The following is a 22,204-nucleotide window of genomic DNA, read 5'->3' as shown; positions in this document are numbered from 1 at the left end:
CAGCTTGTCCTTTCTATGCCAAGGGTGGACTTTTCATTCCTGTCCCAGTAAATGCACACCAAGCAAAAGGGATAAAGTCAGACAAAGAACCCTGAAATCCTTGATTTCAGCCAGGAGTATGCAGGGCATATTTTTTCACAGGATTTGTGCAGCATGAATAGGTACTCCAACGGCTCCTTCAGAGCATTCTGGTCAGCCTTCTGGTCCAGTTTATCCTTGGTAGAGGCATCCATCTTCTCACAGGATCATAAGTGACCTGCTAGTTAACTTAGGCCTGAAAGCAAACAACATTATACAACATAAATATTCCTCTATGCCACTTCATCCCCTTGCATGATCCACAAAATCTAGTCTGAACATATATAGACAAAACAGAAATATGATGTAATGTCATCTACTGTCATAAAACTTACACCTTTTCATTCATCACACTCCTGTTCTCTTTTAGTCTAGTTTGGTATAGTATATTCTACTCCATTCCATTCTTATTATGTTGTTTATAGATAGTATGCATACTGATATATAACTAATACATAATTTATATATATTATATACTTTTATATATATATTATATTCTTTATATCATAATCTTTTATAATTATGTTCTTATGTGTTACAATATATTCTGCATACACACACCCTAATCTATATTGGGTCTGAAGTTCGAGCTTTTGTGGAGACCTCTGATTTGTAGAGTTAGATTTCACTTCTCTTATTTTACCCCTCCTTCCATTAAGAAAAGTTGTTACAGAAGTATGGATAGGTAGCAAAACACTGTGACTTCAGAATGAAAAGTGACTTATTCTACTCACTATCATCTCTGATAATACAGATAGCTATAGCTACAGAAAAGATTAATCAACAATTCTTTTAAAGGATGTTACCTGTTTGGAGGATAGGGAAGAGAAGCAGGAACAGGGGAAATTATACCATACGTATGCAATGCATGGCTTCTTTCAAAGTGCGTGTGTTAAGACTGTATAAGAAAGTAGAAAGCAACATCCAATTGAGAAATGTATCTAGGAATAGCAAAGTGAAATGAACACTTGGCAATAAGCAAGCAACTGAGGGAGGAAGTGAATGGAGCATAGCTGAAAATAATGTTAAGACAAATGGATGCCCCATTATTAATGATGCTTACAGATATAATCTCTCAAGACGTCATTCTCCAAAGAAATCTTTCTTTCAGTAATAACAGTCAGGCAATTCTTAGCAGAACTGTTTGGATTAAAGCACTCTTCTTTGTCAAGGCCTTAGACTTTCCTGAGCATTCTTTGTGTGGTAAAGAAATTGTAGAAAGGACATGTGATGGACAGACTCCATTTTATTTCCAAGACACAAGGTATTAAAGAGATTTTAAGATGTGTGTTTTGTGTCTGAGATGCACAAAGGGGTGATATATAAGAGTGTAACAATGACGTTGTTGAATGTTCAAGCAGTGCATGTGTCCTTTGCACCAGTGTGAGAAGAGGAATAAGCCAGGCCAAGAAAATGGGAAAAATTATGCCAGATTATTGGTTGGCTAGAGACAGCTGTTAAATATCTGAGGAGAGCAAATGACCAAGAAAACTACTTAGCACAGAGAGAAGATGATTTGCCTGACATTTCTGGAGAATGAGTCAGCTTGAATGCTAATCGTGAGCAACCTGCTTCACTGAAACAGTCCTCTATGCACTTTGTAAACGAATATACTCCTTGAAAAGTAAACCTGGACAACAAAACAGGTGATACATCAAGAAATTAATTCTTGACATTTTTTTGGCCATAGGATGAAGATGGTGAGGTAATAGATCTAGAGTATTCCTACCTGGAATACTCTAAACTGTAGAGTACTAGAATACTGTAGAATACAGTACTCTAGTAGCAGAATACTGTACACTGCCAAGTTGCCTCCCAGTGGAAAATTCTTACAAAGATGTTCAGGGACCAACACCAACACAAAAAAACCAATCAAATTTATCATTATAAATGAAGATAGTGTTGTACTAACACAGCTTTTCAAATGTTTCCATTTTATCTCCTAGATATGGTACATCCTGGAAAGCATGTTGAGAATATTGAATTTCACAGTATCACAGTATCACAGTATGTTAGAGATTGGAAGGGACCTCAAAAGATCATCTAGTCCAATCCCCCTGCCGGAGCAGGAACACCTAGATAAGGTTACACAGGAACGTGTCCAGGTGGGTTTTGAATGTCTCCAAAGAAGGAGATTCCACAACCTCCCTGGGCAGCCTGTTCCAGTGTTCCGTCACCCTCACTGAGAGAAGTTTCTTCTCAGGTTTAAGTGGAATCTCTTGTGCTCCAATTTGTACCCATTACCCCTTGTCCTTTCATTGTTTGCCACTGAGAAGAGCCTGGCTCCATCCTCGTGACACTCCCCCTTTATATATTTATATACACTAATAAGGTCACCCCTTAATCTCCTCTTCTCCAAACTATAGAGACCCAGCTCCCTCAGTCTTTCCTCATAAGGGAGATGCTCCACTCCCTTAATCATCTTAGTTGCCCTGCGCTGGACTCTCTCCAGCAGGTCCCTGTCCTTCTTGAACTGAGGGGCCCAGAACTGGACACAATATTCCAGATGAGGTCTCACCAGGGCAGAGTAGAGGGGAAGGAGGACCTCTCTCGACCTACTAACCACCCCCCTTCTAATACAACCCAGGATGCCATTGGCCTTCTTGGCCACAAGGGCACAGTGTCGGCTCATGGTCACCCTGTCGTCCACCAGGACCCCCAGGTCCCTCTCCCCTACACTGCTCTCTAACAGGTCGTTCCCCAGCCTATACTGGAACCTGGGGTTGTTCCTGCCCAGATGCAGGACTCTACACTTTCCCTTGTTATATTTCATCAAGTTATTCCCCGCCCAGCTCTCCAGCCTGTCCAGGTCCCTCTGGATGGCAGCACAGCCTTCTGGCGTGTCGGCCACCCCTCCCAGCTTAGTGTCATCAGCAAACTTGCTGATAGTACACTCAATTCCCTCATCTAAATCGTTGATGAATATATTAAATAATACTGGTCCCAGTACCGACCCTTGAGGCACTCCACTAGATACAGGCCTCCAACTAGACTCCGCCCCATAGACTACAACTCTCTGGCTTCTCTCCTTCAGCCAGTTCACAGTCCACCTCACTACCCGATCATCCAGACCACACTTCCTCAATTTAGCCGCAAGGATGCTGTGGGAGACCGTGTCAAACGCTTTGCTGAAGTCGAGGTAGACCACATCCACCGCTCTACCATCATCCATCCACCGTGTTATTTCCTCATAAAAGGCTACAAGATTGGTCAAGCACGACTTCCCCTTGGTGAAGCCATGTTGACTGCCCCTCATAACCCTCTTATCCTTGATATGCCTTAAGATGGCACCAAGGATAAGGTGTTCCATCACTTTCCCAGGAATGGAGGTGAGGCTAACCGGTCTATAGTTACCCGGGTCCTCCTTCTTGCCCTTTTTGAAGACTGGAGTGACATTTGCTTTCCTCCAGTCCTCAGGCACCTCTCCCGTTTCCCAAGACTTGGTAAAGATGATGGAGAGCGGTCTAGCAATGACCTCAGCCAGTTCCCTCAGCACCCGCGGGTGCATCCCATCTGGACCCATGGATTTATGGATATCCAGATTGCTCAACTGGTCTTTAACCCATTCCTCATCGACTAAGGCAGACCGCTCCGTTGACCTATCTTCATCCGAGGTCTCAGCGGTACAGGGCTCTTCAGGACTGCCTCCAGCAGAGTAGACAGAGACAAAGAAGTCATTCAGTAACTCTGCCATCTCTGTATCTTCTGTCACCAGGGCACCCGTCCCGTTCATCAGCGGGCCTACATTGCCTCTGGTGTTAGTTTTACCTGCCATGTATTTGAAAAAGCTCTTTCTGCTGTCCTTGACCCCTCTCGCCAGCTTTAATTCCAAGGAGGCCTTAGCCATCCTAGCAGCTTTCCTACATCCTCTAGCAGCAGCCTTATATTCTTCCCAAGTGGCCAGCCCTTCTTTCCATGACCTGTAAACTCTCCTCTTCCACTTGAGCATACCGAGCAATTCCCTATTTAGCCACGCAGGTCTCCTGACCCTCTTCCTTGAATTCCTACGTGTCGGGATGCTCCGATCTTGAGCTCGGAAAAAGCAGTCCTTGAACGTCAACCAACTATCTTGGGCCCCTTTCCCTTCAAGCAGCCTAACCCACTGGATTTCCCCTAGCAATCGCTTGAAGAGGCCAAAGTTTGCCCTGCTAAAGTCCAGGGTTGCGATTCTACTTGCTATTCTACTGACCCTACCACACAAGATCCTGAATTCTACCATCTCGTGGTCGCTGCAACCAAGGCAGCCCTCAACCTTCACTCCTTCAACCAGACCCTCCTTGTTAGTGAGGATGAGATCCAGCAGCGCACCTCTCCTGGTTGGCTCATCCACCATTTGCATGAGGAAGTTATCATCCATACACTGGAGGAATCTCCTGGACTGCGGCTGGGTTGCCGAGTAGTCCTTCCAGCAAACATCAGGGAAGTTAAAATCCCCCACGACGACCACGGCCTGTGACTGTGAGGCCGCTGTCAGCTGCCTGTAGAAGGCCTCGTCAACTTCCTCACCCTGATCCGGTGGCCTGTAACAGACCCCCACAACAGTATCGCCCCTGCCAGCCTGCCCCTTAATTCTCACCCACAGACTCTCGACTCGATCATCAACTGTCCCCGGACAGAACTCAACGCATTGTAGCTGCTCTCGCACATAAAGAGCAACCCCACCACCCCGCCTGGCTGGCTTGTCTTTCCTGAAAAGGGCATAGCTTCCCCACTGTTTTTAAACACAGAGATTAAATAGATGAGCTGTAAAAGGAAACAAATTATACTAAAAGAAAGTAAACCTCAAAACCTGATAAAGTACAATGAGTGGATGCCATCTGCAACCCAGATTTTCTGTCTACAGTTCCATTCTTCCTTAGGAAAACTACCAGAGATTTCCTTAATTGTTTAATTAAGAAATGTAAAGAGGCAAATGACACTGTATAGTTTATTAATTTGTACATTGCTTAAAAAATATTTCTATTTGTAAAGTTCTATGGTACAAGAAAAGAAAAAGCAGCATGGCTGTGTTTTTAAAAATTGCACCCAGAGTGTCCAGACTTTAATTTATGTTTTATTGGTCAATCTCAAAGCTAAAGTATATTAATCAAATTCTACTTTAGGAAATACCGATTTTGTCTATGAGCTCCAGACTCAGAAACTGTGATCTGACAACAATAATGATCTCTGGAAAGCAGAAAGTTGTTGATGCTGACTTCTTGAAAATTTCATATGTCCTTAGGCTTTGCCTTGAGGTAAGCCCTTGAGTGAGTTACAATCACTAACAATTACTTTCTTCTCTTCCCACCTTCTTGGTCAAAGCCATGTTTTCCTGTTGCATTTATCAATTTGTACTTCTGATTGACAGGACACAGACCTGTATTTTTAATGAGATTCAAAATTTGTTCTGCTTTTAAAGGTGAACTTTGAACTCTTGTTATGAGCATCAATCCTGCAAATATACATATAAATGGTCTTCATGCATGAGTGGTTCTGTGGAACCAGAAAAGAACTTTGGTGAATTAAGCTAATCACATACATAAGTGTTTGTACAACTGAGCTAACATAAGCTACTGCTTCCAAGAGCAATTGCCCCTTGGTACACCCTCCACACACAAAAACAGAGATTCTAACATTCCCTTATATTATAAGGATATTGACATGGCAACTCAGAAAGATGCTGATTCAATAATGTGCCATATTGTAGCAGAACTTTGCCTTACAGTGCCCACTGCTCCTGGGACTATTTCAGAAATATTTACCTGGTGTATTCCAGGCAAATTGAGACATACCTACTATGCTCTGAGCAGGCATGAATGCACATGTGAGTTTCATGCAAGCTGCAGTCTAGGATAACTGCTGACAGTGCAATGCTACACTAATGAACCCTTCCGAGAGACAGAGCTCAGGAGCTTCTGAGAGAGAGTGCTATATCAGTGCACTCATGTGGCTTTTGAATCAGGGCCAGCTTGAGTCCAGCTGCCTTGGAGACCAAGAGTAAACACACATTATAGATATAGCCCTAAAGGTACTATGGGGCACCTCTAGGCTTTCTGCCAACACACTACACCAGTGGCAAACACAACAGGCCACTGTGACTTTGCTTACCCCTCCTGACCGGCTAGGCCGCCTCCCCATGCATTCCTAGTGAGTTGGAACTCCAGGCAGGAATGCAGAGGCAAAGATTCAAGAGATATAGCTACAAAGGGAATTCCCCTTAACCAGGAAACTTTTATTCACCCCCTACCTCTCTATGACAAGTACTCTACACTGAAGGTTAAGCTGAAGTTTGGCACATACTTCAGTGCTGAACTTAAACATTTTGTGAAGAAAGGTTAATTAAACTGTTCATATTATTCTTCTGCTTAGTTAGAAAGGAAATTATTATTGTCATGCATCAACAAACCAATATAATAAAAATACCATTCCTGATCTCATTCAACCAAAACAAACTAATCTCACCTAGCATTAAACACATAAATAATAAAAATTAACATGCAAGGGAATGCAGAAGTTCCCTTTTCAACAGCAGGAAACAAATAGGCTCTTCCAGAGTGCAATTCATTTCATCTTAAAATATGTAATTGTGGTACATGTAATGATTCTTCATTGACTCTGAAGTGTCAATATGATTAGACTGACTGATGTTGCATGACCCAGCTAACTTTTAAAGATCTGAATTATGGCAGATGCACTGGTATTAAACTTCAATAACATATAGATTTTTCATATTAGAATGACCTGTTATGATTACCAAGTCTTACTCCACAGCACAGGAGGAAGTACACAAGGAATATTAGATTGAATCCAAGAAGTTTGTTAATATGAAATAATCAAAATATCAAAATAATATTGCCAATTATCTGGAGATTTTCTTATTGTCTTATCTATCACAGTATCACAGTATACTAGGGATTGGAAGGGACCTCGAAAGATCATCTAGTCTAATCCCCCTGCCTGAGCAGGAACACCTAGATAAGTTTACACAGGAACGTGTTCAGGTGGGTTTTGAATGTCTCCAGAGGAGACTCCACAACCTCCCTGGGCAGCCTGGATTTATGGATATCCAGATTGCTCAACTGGTCTTTAACCCATTCCTCATCGACTAAGGCAAACCGCTCCATTGACCTGACTTCATCTGAGGTCTCAGCGGTACAGGGCTCTTCAGGACTGCCTCCGGCAGAGTAGACAGAGACAAAGAAGGCATTTAGTAACTCTGCCATCTCTGTATCTTCTGTCACCAGGGCACCCATCCTGTTCACCAGTGGGCCTACATTGCCTTTGGTGTTAGTTTTATCTGCCATGTATTTGAAAAAGCTCTTTCTGCTGTCCTTGACCCCTCTCACCAGATTTAATTCTACGGAGGCCTTAGTCATCCTAGCTGCCTTCCTACATCCCCTAGCAGCAGCCTTATATTCCTCCCAAGTGGCCAGCCCCTTCTTCCATGACCTGTAAACTCTCCTCTTCCACTTGAGCATACCCAACAATTCCTATTTAGACACGCAGGTCTCCTGGCCCTCTTCCCTGACTTCCTACGTGCCGGGATGCTCTGATCTTGAGCTCAGAAAAAGCAGTCCTTGAATGCCAACCAACTATCTTGGGCCCCTTTACCTTCAAGCACCCTTGCCCATGGGATTTCCCCTAGCAATTGCTTGAAAAGGCCAAAGTTTGCCCTGCTAAAGTCCAGGGTTGCAATACTACTTGCTATTCTACTGGTCCTACCACACAAGATCCTGAATTCCACCATCTCGTGGTCGCTGCAACCAAGGCAGCCCTCAACATTCACTGCTTTGACCAGACCCTCCTTGTTAGTGAGGTTGAGATCCAGCAGCGCATCTATAGAAAGATACTTTTTATTTTACAGGCTAATAGCAGTAAAAACAAATAAGCTGATTGCCTTTAATCCTGAGGAGAATAATGATTTTAACCAAAACCTCCCATTTCACTGGCTTTCCACCTCACCCACTGAATTTCACACACACAAGGCCCACAGAAGTTTAGCACTGAAAGGCAGCCTATCTTCTGCATGTCTTCTTCATTGTTGAAATGAATAAGGACAGAGTAGTCCTCTAACACAGTATATGTACACTTCCCTTGGAAGTTAAGCTGAAACCCAGAAAAATCCCTAATCTAGTTTTATGTACTCACCTTTCATTATATAATTCCCTTAGCTCCTAAATAAACAGTGTGAGAAGTAGGCAAAAGATTCCAGCCTTGAGCCTTCTGGAACAGACCTTCTCAGCTGAGATATCTGCATGGTGACAGCACTGTGACAACATGACAAAAGTCAGTAGGAGGTCACAGTAAAATGTCAAAGACTGACACTGAAACCCTGCAGGGTGGTATATGTTTTAGTCTGTGCAATTTTTTCCTTTGGTGTGATGTTTACTCAGGTCAGGCTTGCATCAAAATAGCGAAGATGTGAAGAAAGTTTAGACTTCAATTTGGGATTCAGCCTTCTAACTAAAGCTTTATCTGACCTAGCTAAGACTGTCTGTATACTCATAAATCATTTCAGGTGCTCTCTTTTCCTAAACATGAAACATTTAGCAGCTGCTGTCACTGCTGATGACCTCCTCAAAATAATGCTAAGTAGGAATATTTGCAAAGCACTTATTTTTCTTCATATTTTCCCCTCTTAATTCTACACTTTCATAAACACTTCCAGTTGGCAGTTCTAAAAGGTAGCTTTGATCTGTAGACATAGGTGTATGCAGGTGTTATGCAAGATTCTTCATAAATATTTGGAAATCCAGCTTTGACAAAAATGGCAGTGTCCGTGCTTGTTGAGTTACAAGCATATATTGCCAAAGAGTGTGTAGGTCAGCACAACTCCTTGTGTTAGCTGTTTCATCACATGAATGCATTTCTCTATGAACCACTGCTATAACCACCAGCTTTTTCCAGCAGGATCAACTGATGCCAAAAGCCAGGATTTTGGAAACTTTGCTAAATTTCAAAGACTGGCTCAGCTTATCACATATTTTTCTTGTTATTTTACAGCCACACTTGAGGAGTTGCTTTTTCACTGCTGCTTGTAAGCAGAAATTTGGCTCTTGTTTGGTGGTCCTCAGCAGGATCTCATTTGTCTGTGATATATCTGATATATTTGATATTTGATATATAAGATTCACTTGTCTGTGATATTTAAGAAAGAAAAGCCTCAGGTGGGTATTTTGCCAACTGGTAATTACCATTCTAGGGCCCTGGTTTTGCCACATTGGATAAGAATGGAGATTAACCTTACTTCCTTTAGTATAAGGCAATGTGAGAAATTCTTTCAGAGTAAAATTTCACTGTTTTCTAATAAACACACCTTTTTGGTTTTAGTGATAAATTTTCAGCTAGAAGGTTATCAGTCTCTGCACTTTAACAATTTCATGGTTGATTTCATGTAACAAATATTTATCTTCTTTTAACCACTGCAGGCTGGGCACTTGACAAGATGAGGCATTTCAACAACAATCTCAGCCCCTTGTGAAACAAGGTTTCTCTCAGTATGACGCAAATCTTAGCCTCTTCATCAGCACTTGTAAAACAGTTGACTCATACACCTGACTCTTCCTATGCTTGCTCCTCATATAAGATCACAAGTTTTATTCTCCCAAATAAAGATCAAAGTAAAACAAAAGACCTAATGCTTCCATAAGAAGACAGCCTCCAAAAACAGTGTGCAGCCTGGATCTTCTCTGAATTCTTTGAACTGCATATGTACTCTATTTTCATGTAGCTTACTTGATGAGATTTTTCAGGCTGATGGCTTTGTGGAAGTATTGCTAGCATTCAGATTAGTTTCAAGAATTCTGTCTTAGAGGACCTACAGTTTTTTGCTGAAAATATTTCTGTATCAATACTTGTCCCACTTGCAAGTGTATAACAAGGTTTGGAATGCATTCATGCTGCCCACATGGTGCCAAGCCTGTGACCATTTAGCAGTGCTCCTCACAAAGAGCAAAAATATAATGCAAAAAAAAGTTACATCACCTGCCAAGGGGACCTGGGGGATTCCACTCGCATGCAAGGTGTTTCCTTCTTTGGTTTCAATTTGTTTTTACTGTTCAGGCTAGCAGAATTCCCTCACGTAACCTCAGGTTGATTTCATTTTCAGGGTGGAGCACTGCCATGATTATTTTCTGTAAACTGCTTAGAGTGGGATTGTGAAATAGAGGGTGAGAGAGCTCAGCTGTGCAATTCTGGCACAATGAGCAGTTTCAAGGGATCAAAATCTTTGTTATGATTTAGGGTGAGTCACTTTGGAAACTATCCCAATTTACATAGAAATCTTCCCCACACACACTGTTATTCATTTTCTATTCACTGGGTACTGCCCGTTGAAGTGCAGAATCTTACCTATAAGAGACTTGTAAGACAGCTCAAGGAGCAGGGTCGTGTCAAATACCTTTTTTCCTTGACAAGAAGAAATATTAATTCCTTCTTATTTCCAGGATAATTGAATTGGTATGAGCTGATTAAACCATTTCCCAAAGATCTGGATCTCACTTTAAAGTGTAAACTAATTCAATATAACCACAAAATACTGCTACTGTGAACAGTGGATACTATGCTGTAGAGTATGGAATCATGGAATCAACCAGGTTGGAAAAGACCTTTAAGATCAACAAGTCCACCCATTCCCCAGCCACTGCCAAGTGCCTCTGTGGGTTTAGGCTGGCTCTTGAACTAAAGTAAGACACTATTAGTTTGTAGGGCGCACTAAAATGCCACCCCGAGAAAATCAGACTTCTGTAGATGAGGATAGATATCTACAAACATCCAAGAGAAACTGTTTGCACGAGTATGTTTTTGTTTTTACTTTTATTTCACTCAGTGAAAAAACACGTGACTTCCCACTACTCACAAGCTGGGGCAGCTGCATTTGACCCCCTTAATTTACTCTGGATTGTGGGATGCTGTCAAAACAAATAATCAGATATGCGTACTGGCTGCCTGCAGTAGAAACCAAAGAAGAAGATGCTAAAGCCCAGGAAGAAATTCACATCTCCAGGGGGAAAAACAACCAAATCACCCCACCAGAGAAAAGGCACAGAAAGGTTTATAGAATAACCATGAAAAAAATCAAATTGTTACTGGCTGATATATTGATCATGATTGTTGAGAAGCCAAACCACTGTGCTACAAAGAAAACTACAGGACACATAATATATTATTGAGAATAATGGAAACATGCAAATAGTCATTTAATGTAGTAGCTCTTTAAGAGGTAAAAAGAAATTACATTGGGACAGAGTGTGCTGTCCCAATACACACCTGCAAGTAGCTGATCATTATTTACACCAACTTCAATGCTATTATTTATGGCACCAGTGCAGCCAGGTACTTAAAATGCTGTGTAACTTTAGCACTAGGAAAGATGTGTATGGACGTCCTCAGAATTGCAAATTGCACAGTCTTTATTTCAAGTATATTATTGAATATTATTTAATATTCTTAATATTCACTTGCCAGTCACAGTCACTTTCTGTCTTGACTCTTCTTGCAAACAAAATAACATTTTATTTTCAAGAAAGCCTTGTCAAAAGGAGTTATTGCTCAGAAGCCACTATAATTAAAATAAATAAATGACAGTTTTCCCTAACAGAGAAAATGTTCCACTCTCGGCAGCCTCTTTCTATTTTCACTTAGAATCACATCCTAATCAAGAATGCCTATAGTTCAGCACTTCAACTGATTGCATTCTTAGTATTCAAAACCAGATCTTCCACCTGCCAGCTTGTTTAGCTGAATGATTTGCTCATATTATTGCACTGCTTGTACTTACTGTTTTGTGGGGAGTTTGCTGTTGATCAACACAAATTTCATATTATCATATATCACTGTCACCTTCAGAGGCAATTTAAATAAATGTATGTAGCCATGGGGAGGATTGCATTGTGCACCCAACCTAGTTACAGAACAATTAAGCTCACTCTGCAGGAAAACCAGCAATGATTTGATTAACTTACAGTAGCAGATGTCCAATTGTATTTCAGCTTGAAGCACAGAAAATATCTGGATCACATTTAAAAGACCAAAACCACAGTCATCTGTCTCTCCCAACAAAGCTGCAGTTAAATTTAAATATATAAACAAGTGTTTTCTAGTTACCAATTTAAGGCATTTTCAGAATAGTCAAAATGGCCTGGGGTTTGTATTATTTTACTGTAAACACTTTTTTTTTTTTTCAAAAATATTTGTTCAAGCTACAGTTATTTTAAAATATTTTTATGCTGCTGACAGCGTATTATATTTATTTAGACTGACAACTGAAAGTCTTTTGCAAAAAATTTTAAAGTTTCACTCTGTGGTGAAGCAAACTTTTCCCTTACGAAAAGATGTTAAATTACATTCTATTTCAAAAAATTCTACAGCTTTTCTTGGACTGCATGCCTGGGTCTTGTGGGCTGCTGCAGTTTCTAATATTAGTGACTAATCTCTCAGAATCCCTAGGAAGACCCTTCTTCCTTCCAGAAATCTGAATCCTGGATCTGTCCTACAGAAAGTAATCTTGGTTACTTTCCACATGATTCTCTTGGCTCTAGTGCTCTGTGGATGTATTGTTGCAAAGAAAAGGAGCTATGAACATTATTCAGGCAATCTGATATAGAACTTGCTATGATGAAACAAGGATGAAAATTAAAAGAAAAAAGAAAGAACAATGAGTAATTCATACTGCTTACTCTACAGGACTGCCAGTCTTTGGCATCTTCAGCAGTTGCTAAAGAGAAGGTGCCTTGATGTCTATTAGAGCTGCCCACTGTAAGATAGCCTATTTAATTAGCCATAGCGGTGTTTGTATACATACTGCTTTCATTCTGTTCAATGTTCCAGATTTCTTAGAGAGATATTTCCCATTATTTAGAACAGTGAAGGATATCTATGGTCCTTTGCAGCAGTTCAATAAGAGGTTATCATGGAAGGCCAGGCCACAGAGGCAATTGAGCAGAAACAGGGTATTAGGCCTCTAAACGTAACTTGCACAACTCACCCTGGAAAGCAAAATCCTTTCTTCTCAGTAGAAGGTTTTGGTGTTTGATGGGCTTTCATATAGTTGCAAACTCTTATAGGATAAAAGTCTGAATTTATAAACTGTCCTACTGAGACTTGTAAGGAGAGAGGAAAAAAAGTTAGGTACTTCTAGGGGTTTTGCAAAGAGGGAATTCAGGCTGGAAAGGAAGTGGTCACAATCTTCCTCGGCTCCAGAAGGTTCAGTGCTACAGAAAAAAAAACAAACAAAGAACAAAAAGTTGCACATTACCAGAAAAAAAAAAAAAAAAGAAGAAAAGAAAAAGCCCACTATTTGATAAAAAATAACTACAATAGACAATAGACAATCTTTCAACAATTTTCCCTCACATGACACATTTCATTAACATTGATTTTTTTATTTTGATATTTCACTAGCAGAATTGCATTGCCTTCTTCCTTACCTGTCTCACATACACACACACGCACACATACATACACTTATACACATAAATCTGTAGTAGAATGTAATAAACTAACATTGATTTGAACAAAAATTAGATGGAAGTAAGATAATGCAAAAGTAGTAGTTGCTGAGGTAGACTCCACCTGTGGTCACTAACAGGCATTCAAAAAATAAATACTTGCTGACTATTTCTGCAATATCTGCAATCCATTCCTACTCAGAAAAAAAAAATACACCCAGAAGATTTTTATTCATGTGCTGCAATGCTTTACTGAAATAGTAATCTGCCTGGCTTTTGATATTTTCTTAGAGCTGTGGAGGAAAGAATCATGTCCCACTTCATATTCCTGGTTGCATGGTCACAGCTCTTTATGGCTTCTTATATTGCTGGCTGAAATCATACACATTTGCGTGTCTGAAAGCCTTTAAAGAGCAAATCAGTTCACAGGCCAGTTATTTTGTAACATCAGTGTAATCAGTATTGCACAATAAAATAGCATAAAAATTAAACAAAAGGTCTAACAAATGTACAGAGTTTTAATCCACTGAAACAATCTAAACAGAACACATCAAAAGGTATCCACTATAGAGAAGGATGAGTCATGTTCCACATTCAGGTGATCAATACAAAAAGATCATTATGTGTGAAGCTGCAAGAAGTCTAAATGATGTAATGACCAAGTGGCTGATAGAGATTCCCAGAAGTTGTCTTTCAGGCCCACAGCGATTGGATCATCTAATATAAAATGACAAATCAATGCAAATGCTATAAGTGTATCTGTTGTCCATATCTAAGGTCCCATGATTTTCAGGTGAATTATATTGTTTACATCTTCCTGCTAAGGGCTTCTGTATTCTGCACTCAGTTTCATTTATTCTGACCTGGGAAACACTGGGAACTGTGAGGAGATCAATTAAAGCATTAGTCGCCAAATCACTTTAAGGTATCACTTAAAGCTGTTCCAGAGGTCAGGTCTACTAGCATGCTCTGGCAGTGGTGACCGAGCATACCAGGCTGTATCAACAAAACTATAGCAAATAGAGAAAGGAAAGTTATTATCCCACTTTACTTGGTACTTGTTAGACTACATCTGGATTCTTGCACTCAATTTTAGCCCCCCAGAACAATAATGATGCTAATAACTGAAGCAAGTTCAGCATAGGGTCACGATGATAGATGTGGCTAGAGCTCTTGGCCTTGAGGAAAGTCTGAGGGAGCTGGGCTGGTCCAGCCTGTAGTAGTGACAGGACTGACCAGCAGCTTCCACTACCCACAGGCATCAAGGAGATGAAGCCAGACCCTGCACAATGAGGCACAGGTGAAAGACAATAAGCACAGATCAAATAAAAACTGATTCCATCTGGATGTAAGGAAAGGATTTCCCCTGTGAGGATAACTAAGCATTGAAACAGACTATGTAAAAAGGCCAAGAAATCCTCACCTTTTGTGGAGCTGGCAAAGTTCTGAGCAGCCTGACAGTTTTGTCCCTGTCTGAAGCATGAGTCCTCCAAGGTTCCTTCCAGCCTGTTATTTGGCAGTCTGAACCAGACAGCTAATAAAGTGGGTTAAATAAGAATGACAGTGCATAGAGCAAATGATAGATGGATGGACAGAAAAAGGGAGATACTATTGCTATGCACTGTACTTTTATAGTCCTTTGTTTATGATATTTTTCATTCATTCTGAATGAATGACCATAGCAAATATGTCAGTGCTGGTTATAAGATTTAAAGGTCAGTTGCTCTCTTCTTCAAGAGAGAGGTTTTGGCAGTTGAGAGGAAGGGGGTGTTTGTGTAGGAGCTTAATATTATTCAGAAATATTAATTTGCCACCATAACTTGGATTTCAAGGTGTTTAAGAAATCTGGTGGAGCCATAGGGTTTATTGGTTTTGTTTTAAACAGATTAACAAAGGATTAAAAACAGCAGATTCAAGTAAAGATGCAAGAAGTGTAATCATCTGCAATTTTACCTTCTAAGAAAAGTTTTGGTGATACTCAGTACAGACTAAGTTTTAAATTAGCATCTATTGTTGCACACTCTGTCCTTCTTCTGCATGACTATCAGATACATTTTTTCTATGGTTTATTTTTCCGTTGTGTATTACTCACTAGCTCATTCCTTCCACATTTAATTGAGCTCCTTGGTTCATAGCTCTCAAGTCATTTGTATTTATAGAAGACCATCATTTTAAGCATTATATCCTCTGGTCTTCAAGTTAAATTCCCTCTGCCCCCAGAAGAAAAAAAAATAAAAAAAAAGAAAACAAAAGGGGGGGATTTGTTATTTTGTTCCAGAAATAATAGTCAGTAACATGAACATGACCAGTAAGACGATTTGAGGGTTTCAGTGATGTTGAATCTAGATTAGCTTAGAAATGACATGAGAAGTCCACCTTATCTGGAAGAGATGGCAAAACTCATCAGTTTAACACATAGGTGAGATCCATGCAAATCTGTGGTAAACATAACTTGCTTATACTACACTTTTAAAACAAGTTAATTTTGAATCTTTTTTAAGTTTTTGATCCTAGTTAGGTGAACCCATAATGGTTACTTGGTACCAAATTCAAAACCCATTTTAATTACAGTCCAAATCCTCTGGCCAGATCATGAAGCAACTAACATACCACTAATTGAAAACTAGGGTATATCTACACATCAAAACAAAGGTGCAATAAGCATTGCTACTTTAGATGGAGTTGCCAAATAATATAAAAATAGACCTGACAGCATCATGGAATAAATACCTTCATAGGATACAAATTTGAGCATATAACCATGAAACTCCAGTGTACAGTTTCATAATACACTAAAATTCTGCACCTTCACCCTGATCAGAAATCTGTGGCAACAGCTTTCAGCTGCTATTGTTATCTTATCCCAGCTATATTCAAGAAAGCACAGTCAGACTTTGGCTTAGATATAATAGCCATACCCTGTTTCAGTTTCAATAGAGAAGCAGAGCACTGAGTTTGCATAGTTGAAACTATTTTCACCTGCTGAGACTGGAAGAGAGGAAAACTGGCAAGCAGAACTGGAGGAGGGAAGCACTTGCACAATACTAAAAGCAGAGGTGGGAACCTCACAGGATATTCTTGGCTTTAAATGGTCATAATAGGATAAATAGATGGTATACAGCATATGCTGCAACTCAAGTCACAACTAGACCATCTGGTAGACAAACCAACAGTTTCAGTGAATAGTGAATTCACAGAAAAGTAAGAGAGGTCATGCCTTTGTTAGCAATTTTTCTTGCACAAAATGAAACAACAGAAATTACAAAGTATTTAATGATGAATGAAAACACACCTAGGAGTCATTTTAAGGAGAGCAAAGAATATCTGGGGACACTACTGAGCAAGAAAGACCATCTCATGCTTTTTCATATCAGGGATACACAGAATATTCATTTGCAGTAGATATTTTTGCTGCTCTGAGACCTGTGCAGAAAGCAGAGATCTTCAAAACCTGACAAATTTTGTTGTTGGGTGTCTTTTTTTTCCCCTTATTCCCTGCAGTAAGTTTTATTGCCAGGTGAGCTCTTCTGTTAGGATCTCTCAGCCCCATTTAACAGGCTTCTACATGTTCCAGAACTTGAAAGACGCACCCAACATATCATCATTGTTCCCATCATTGGCCACGTTGACACTGGCTTCCTCCCAAATCAAACATGAATGTCTTTTTTTTTCCTCTTTTTTTTTTTTGAGTTTCTGCAAAAGGGATTAGTCAGTAGTATACAAAAAACCCAAATCCCCCCTAAGAACTGAAACAAACAGAAAAACCCACAAACCAAAACCCCGAACAAAACCCCCAGTTTAAAATAGCATGTAACATACATTATTCCCATCCTAAGTATTCAAAGTGCCCAAAGGAATAAAAATCTAAACAGAGCAAGTAGGAGACTCATCAGGAATAGTGTGATGTGCGTTTTAGGAGAACAGTTTAAACCAAATAAAGGCATGTAGTTCAGATCTCTGATACTGATTAAATGTATTGGGGTTACTCAGCAATGTCTTCTTATTGGCCCTAATTCAGCAAAGCACTACACAAGGCTAATTAGGAATACAAGCATGAAAACAGGATTTAAGCTTTAGAACAACCATATGGGTGCTTATAGCATCTTACTAAATAAGGGCTTAGAGCCTTAGTTAGCAACTTTATTCATACAGAGTTTTACATGTAGTTTGCTAGAGATGTCATCCCATCAATCTAATGATTTTTTTTCTTTTGTGTTTTTATATGCCACATGGCAAAGTTTCCATTTCCCCCTATACAGGGGAGGAATTTGAGGGAAGAAGCCAGTCATGCTGTATTTGGGTGATTTCTATGCTTACATTTGACACATAGAAATAGACTATTTCTTTGTTTATATAATTCATTTATAACTCTTAGAGTTTGGTATCCCAGTAAAATAAAGTGTTGTAAATGCCTGCACACTTTTCTGAGTGTTTTGGAACAAGACTTGAGGGCTGGAAATGAGAGGAACAGTGTTGTACAGCAAAAGACTGCTGAGAAAAAAATACTCTGCATTAAAATGGCACTGTACAGTCATTTATTGTTTCTAAACGATTTCGAGATAAAATGTGCAAACAGGGAGATGGTTTTCCTAACTGACAACTCTGCAAACACAATGTCTGTGAGTCAAGCAAGAGTTATATAACTAATTAAAAACAAATTAATTTAATCAAAAACATTAGGCACTCCTTACCTATGTAGCTGGATTATCTTTTCAGTTTTACCTTTATCATCTCCCCTCCTGCTCTACTGGTTACACCCACATCTTATTTCTTGTCTGAAAATAAACAGTTCTTTTGGGAAAGGAAATGTGTCTTTGCATGTGCAGACACATTACCTGTCTTGGTTTAGATCAGGCACAACTCTAATGCAAATAAAATCATCAGTAGAAAAAGACAAATATAAACAAAGTACATAGGCAACATGCTATTTGTGTACATTATTAAAGGCAACTGATTTGAATCTCCTCAGTCATTTATTCAGTAGACAAATACTTTCCCAGCACTTGTGGTCAGTCATAGTTTCTCTCCATCCAGAAAATGCAGCTTTTAGAATGACATAAGTTTACAACTCGAGCAGGTGAGTAAAGATATTTTAATCAGCCTAGTAATCAGCTTCTGAAATCGGACACCTTCGAAACTGGGTGAGGTTTATAAGGAGCATTGGGAAACTTCATATTGCTTCAGAACTTTGAAGATTAATTTTATTGCAATGAAAGCCAGAGGGTTTACAAGTGAACATTAAAACCAGACAATGTTTAATATAAAGAATAAATCTTGCAGACGCTGTACATAATTTCTACTTTGGGATTATTATTTAATGACATGATGGAATGAAAGACTTTGCTTTCATTTGCATGATATTCTCTCTTGGAACGGATGCTCAAGGCAAAATCCTGGCTTGCAATGCAAGGTTTGCCAACTAGGGAAAAGAACACAGGTAGCCTCTTCCTTTTCCTCATGCACCTGTACAGGTCTGGGGTAGGATGGCGCCACGTGTACTGGGAGACATGAGGAGTGGAGGGATGGCCCACAGTGCCAAAGCGAAATTAAAGATGTGGTTTACTGCACTGGTTTGCAGAAAAGGCCCCCTCCCTCCACATATGCCTGTGGGAGTCTGCCTAAGGCCATGTCTACACCACACAATAGAGTGCCATGATGTAAACCTTGAGCTGAGAGACCTCAACTAAATGCACACCAGGCCAAGCCAGGTTTTGTGGGCCTAGAGACATGACATGTACAATAGTTTGTGCTGTATGCAGGGCATTTACTATTGCCAGAAGCCCTTCCCCAAAGAAATGACTAACAGCTTGTATTTTCCATCAGAAAGAACTGTCCATACTAAATCTAGAACTGGAAGCAGGGGGCTGGGGAACACAAAGCAACGATGCCTAATATGGCTGCGTGCAAACTTTCAAATTGGAAAGAGAAGAACCAATGGCTCTTCAGATTGTCCTTGTGGCTATGCCACTTCCAGACCCAAGACTGCCTTTGTGCAGCAAGCTTATAAGTCTCTGAATAATGTTCCCAAGAAACTTCTTTCCCAAGAAAACTTAGATAAAAAATGGGTGCCAACATGAGCATACATACAAAGATTTTAGGTAACTGAAGTGAATACTGATGAACCTTGCCTTGTAAATCCCTCATTCTCTTGATAAGACAGAATAGGAACCTCAGCATTTCACCTTATTTAATTCTTGGTTGGTGTTTTTTTTTATTTTTTTTTTTTTTTATCTAAAGATATGACAAGATTTAAAATAAAATAAAAAAGAATTAATTTCAATTATCAGTTTAATGGCATTAGCAATAATGACCTAACATTGGGTTAATATGAAAACTAATCCTTAAAAAGAAAGAAGAAATATTAGAAGAAAAAGAATATAAGAAAACAAAACCAAAATTATTCAATACAAAAAGAACACCTTGACCGTTACTGTAAGTACTTACTTCAATTAAACTTAAAGTCTAGATTCATTAAGAAAAAAAACAAATGGGTCTGTCTGTAAAAAACAAACATAATTATTTGACAGAAAGAGCAGCATGAACTTCTGTTTTATTTACTTTTTTTTCTGCAACAGTTTGCACCCTTTGATAGACACAAACTTTAACCCTAAAGTGATCACAATTACTCAAATGACTGTTGTGTCTGACATATAACACAACTCCTGCTCCTTCCCACCAGAAGAGCTCCAATTCAGAAAACTTTCCTGGCAAGGTCTTAAAAATTGTAAAAAGAGTAACTAAGTAAAAGATGAGGCTTTTCTGTATACTAAAGCCTACGAAGCCATCGGGATATTCTGTCAAAGTACATAATCAGTAAAAAAGCATGAATAACAGGACATGCTTACTCACCTTAGCATCTGTAAGGAGTGAGAGAAGGTAATATATTTGCCAACTGAATTTGTAACAGAAAAGCCAGTGAAAAGCCTCACTTGGTTGCTGGGGCAAAGCTACTATAAGACCAATCATACCTCTCATTTGTAAAAGAATTCCGGAAAGAGAAAATAGTTCCCCACGTATGTAATCTACATTCACTTCTTTCCACGTTTGTGGGAAATACAGGGAAGACACAGAAAGAAGCAGAAAAGAGCATGAGGTCTTCAAGCTGCTAATAAAAACTGAAATATGGCCCAAATTATCTTTTTCAAGAAAAATGCAAAGAAAATCATTGCACTCCCACTTACAAAGCATATACTTATGGATATTTGTATGTTTCATTTGAAACAAATGCACCTTTTCCAAATTTTATTTAATTGTATCATTTGCAACTATCATCTTGCTTCACAGAATTACCATGCATCACAAATGAAGAACTTCCTTCCTTATCTGTTCTTAATTTCTTCATCACGAAATGTCATATCTGTTCTTGCAAATTTATGAAAAAAAAAAAGAAGAAGAAAGCTGTCAGAGCATTAGAAAGTAGTCAGAGTTCTTCCTCGTCCTTTTCTTGCTTTTCATTGGGAGAAGAAATCATTCCTTTCACAGAAAGAAATCATTTTATGCTAAGACAGTTGTACAAGTGTACAATTGGAATGATTAAAAAGACAATCCAGCACTGTAAGTCAGGCTAAGAAGATTATTTATTAACCCTATTTGGTTAGAAGATCTCTTTTTCCAAGTTCAAAGCTTCCTCAGCACTCAAGGCACTCAAGAAAAATGAGCTTGTGTGTGAGAAAAAAAAAAAAAAACAAAAACAAAAATTAGTCTAAAAATGATGTTTGAGCAACAACAAAATGTCCAAATTGGAAGTCTGAACTTATGGTGTGTTTGCCCAGATTTTATCTGACAATTTTTCTACTAGTTGTAACAAAATACTAAAGATAGAAAACTGATGTAGCATGTGACTCTATTCCTGGAGTGGCTCAGAGGGTAGACGAGTACTAACCACAAGTATTGTTGCTGGCACCAGTGAAGAATCCCTAACTAATATAACTCACTAACTCATAGCTGAAAATTGAGCCATACTACTCCTTGTGCAAAAAAAATATTATTCCCTTTTATAATATTTTTTTCTTTTTTAATCATTGTAAACATCACAAGGGACCAATCAGAGTTCTAGACTGGAAGATTATTGCTCTCAATACCCTATCTCAGCATAAGAGATAGTGTAACTGGTGCCATGCTTTTGGCTGGGATGGAATTTACTTTCTTCCTAGTAGCTAGTACAGCACTGTGTTTTGGCTTTAGTCTGATAACACTGATAATGCTGATAACACACCAATGTTTAATTTTTGTTCAGTAGCACTTACCCTGATCCATGACTTTTCAGTCTCATGCTCTGCCAGTGAGGAGGGGCAAAATAAGTAGTGAGGAAGCAGACAGGACACCTAACCCAAACTAGCCAAAGGGGTATTTCATACCACAGCGCATCATGTCCAGTATATAAAGTGGTGGGAATTACCTGGAAGGGACCAATTGCTGTTTGGTTCAGTCTGGGTATCGATCAGCAGGTGCTGAGAAATTGTATTGTGCCTCACTTGTCTTTTCTGGACTCTCATTTCTCTTTTTTTTTTTTTTATTTGATTTTTCTCTATTATTATTAATTGTTATTGTTGGTTTTCTATTATCACTATATTTTACTTTATTTTAGTCATTAAACTTTTCTTATCTCAACTCACAGGTTTTGCATTCTTTTGATTCTTCTCCCCATCCTGCCCAGAGGATGGGTGGAAAGGGGCTGAGAGAGTGGATGTGTGGGTCTT

General features: G+C 39.3%; 1 long non-coding RNA gene across 1 annotated transcript; it reads left to right on the top strand.

The window, feature by feature from the left end:
• The first annotated feature begins 5,201 nt into the window (after positions 1-5,201).
• Positions 5,202-9,688, top strand: LOC133222882 (uncharacterized). The gene is made up of 2 exons (XR_009728398.1): positions 5,202-5,312; positions 9,486-9,688. It is a non-coding gene; the product is annotated as an uncharacterized LOC133222882 (long non-coding RNA).
• The last annotated feature ends 12,516 nt before the right edge of the window (positions 9,689-22,204 follow it).

The sequence above is a fragment of the Neopsephotus bourkii genome, unplaced genomic scaffold (genome assembly GCF_033783945.1).
Source record: "Neopsephotus bourkii isolate Nb327-2 ecotype Australia unplaced genomic scaffold, CSIRO-AGI_Nbou_v1 NB_1624, whole genome shotgun sequence".
NCBI classification, from domain to species: Eukaryota; Metazoa; Chordata; class Aves; order Psittaciformes; family Psittacidae; genus Neopsephotus; species Neopsephotus bourkii.
This window is presented reverse-complemented; position numbering and strand designations above follow the sequence as displayed.